Here is a 2533-nt window from a genome sequence, read left to right as displayed (position 1 = left end):
CTCCCACATCATTGTTGTATATAATACATCTTAGTAGGACTCCCACATCATTGTTGTATATAATACATCTTAGTAGGACTCCCACATCATTGTTGTATATAATACATCTTAGTAGGACTCCCACATCATTGTTGTATATAATACATCTTAGTAGGACTACCACATCATTGTTGTAGAAGATATAGCTTAGTAGGACTCTCACATCATTGTTGTAGATAATACATCTTAGTCTGACTCCCACATCATTGTTGTATATAATACATCTTGGTAGGACTCCTACATCATTGTTGTAGATAATACATCTCATTAGGACTCCCACATCATTGTTGTAGATAATACATCTTAGTAGGACTCCCACATCATTGTCGTAGATAATACATCTTAGTAGGACTCCCACATCATTGTTGTAGATAATACAGGTTTGTGAAATAATTTTACCATAGTATTTATAACACTCGATAAATTAGACTATTAATAGAAATGACGTCAAATATTGGAGTTGGGCTGAACTGATAAACAGAGCAGATATTAATTGCTTCAGAGCACATTCTCAGAATTAAATGGTTTCAATTAAATGATAGCGAGAAACATAATTTTCTCTCTTCTCATTAGTCGCTAAAAAAAGCGAAACCCATCAGTTTAACGATACAATTCAGTAAGTAAAAGACAGGAAAAAATAACAACAACAAAAAAAGAAAAGTTATCTTAACCTTCACCTAGTGGCAATAAAGCAAAGCTCTGAAGTTCGGTATTGACAGTCTCAGTTGTCAGTCCCCGAATCCAAGCCTGCACACGAACCGCATCAGATCCCGAAACTAAGCCCGTTTCTCAGCAAATCACATCAGTATCAAAACTAAATGAACTCCATCTCATTTTAAACATCACTCTCACGTATTGAACATCTCCTCTGTTTCTTTAGAAACATCTTCTAACATCATGTTAGATGCTGTTTTTTTTTTTTAAATCAGGAATGCATTGAAGCCAGTATTCAGTCTCTAACTAAATGAGTTTTCTTTTGCGGGCAAACTTTACTGCTTTAACCACAAACGTAACAAAGTCTACTTGGAGGAACGTGCTTGGAATAACGTCGGAAGATGCCGGTATTTAAAATGGTTTTAAATCACGCTGCTGGTGCTCACAACACTGAAATGAGTAGTGTTATGTTTCGTGGAGAAGACTGAACCTTAAATCGTCTCCGTTAAAGCTGATAGGAGCAAGAGAGAAGGTAAGTTTTCTGAAACACTATTTTGTAGTATTTGAGGTTTCTATCAGAACCTATAGGTTCTTTTATTTATTTATTTTTTAATCGAAACCATTATATGAACAAATTCTATGTGTGTGTGTGTGTATATATACACTTATAATTGGCGAATTGCTAAACCGATTGTCACCAAACTTGGCATGTGCCCTTAGGACCTTCAAGGGAGTCATACAAGGGGGCTGGGGAGCTGGTACTCGGATTTGTACCACTAATGCCACCCTTCGAGTAACCCCTATGTCCTCCCCGTGCGATGAACAGGTACGTCAGTTTGTCATACAGAAAAAAGAACTTGAAACGTTGGTAGCATTAGGTTTAACAACTACAATACAGCATCCAGTTGATGCTCGAAACGCTTGAACTAATAAAAAACATCGGAATACAACGTGTTCGCTAAACACGTTCTTAGAGAGACAGATATGCTCTTGACCCCCACAAAGACCGATTTAGTTTTACTTTACAACGTAAATCATCTCTATTAAGCCGAGAACGAAGCATTAATAAAAGATGTTCAGACTAATACACTATTTTATATTGAAATATCTCTAAGAAGCTTTAAAAAAAAAAGGGACCCTTGTTTTATTGTAGTTTAAGGAGAAAATGTTCGCATGAAAAGAGCTAATATTTTATTGTTGTGTTCCGGTAAAACGCTTCCTATAATAACTCATCAGATTCAAATATTTGTGTTTATCTTGTTCTTTTCTTGGTGGTGGTGGTGGGTGGGGGGGGGGGGGTGAAGAATAAAAACATCTTTCTCAGAGTTTTCCGTCGTAAATAGTTCTTGAAATATGTAAATACCGTTAACTAAAAACTTTAACCTTCTACTACAATAACCTCCTGTTTACGACAGTCGCCTATAGTCACCTTCTATTTAACATAGTTGAATAGTGTATCTGCTTACAATAGCCTTATACTTAGCCTTCTGTTTACTACACCTGCCAACAATAACCCCCTGTTTAGTATATCTGCCTGCAGTAACCCTATGTTTAGTATATCTGCCTACAGTAAACCTATGTTTAGTATATCTTTGTTTCAAGTATTTTCGATACTAGTTTAAACACACAAGTGACACCTAGATAAGTACAGGGCTGTATTTGTTTGTATCCTTGTGAATGACGTCACCTTCGTGACACCTAGATAAGTACAGGGCTGTATTTGTTTGTATCCTTGTGAATGACGTCACCTTCGTGACACCTATATAAGTACAGGACTGGATTTGTTTGTATCCTTGTGAATGACGTCACCTTCGTGACACCTATATAAGTACAGGACTGG

At 36.5% G+C, this 2533-nt stretch overlaps 1 protein-coding gene across 32 annotated transcripts in view; it reads left to right on the top strand.

Annotated features, from left to right (window-relative positions):
* Nucleotides 1–2533, top strand: part of LOC106471768 (alpha-1A adrenergic receptor-like) — a 49779-nt gene that overhangs the window by 19091 nt on the left and 28155 nt on the right. For 31 of the 32 annotated variants that reach the window (XR_002613335.1, XR_002613334.1, XR_002613350.1 and 28 more), the window contains exon 1: nt 659–1225. The gene's annotated coding sequence lies outside the window, so the exon portion shown is untranslated. Of the gene's footprint in view, nt 1–658; nt 1226–2533 lie in introns of those variants that run through there. The other variant, XM_022400381.1, reaches the window with a different exon arrangement.

Source organism: Limulus polyphemus, unplaced genomic scaffold (assembly GCF_000517525.1).
Source record: "Limulus polyphemus unplaced genomic scaffold, Limulus_polyphemus-2.1.2 Scaffold4843, whole genome shotgun sequence".
Lineage (NCBI taxonomy): Eukaryota > Metazoa > Arthropoda > Merostomata > Xiphosura > Limulidae > Limulus > Limulus polyphemus.
The sequence above is the reverse complement of the archived record's forward strand: the minus strand, read 5'-3'. Positions and strand labels throughout refer to the sequence as shown.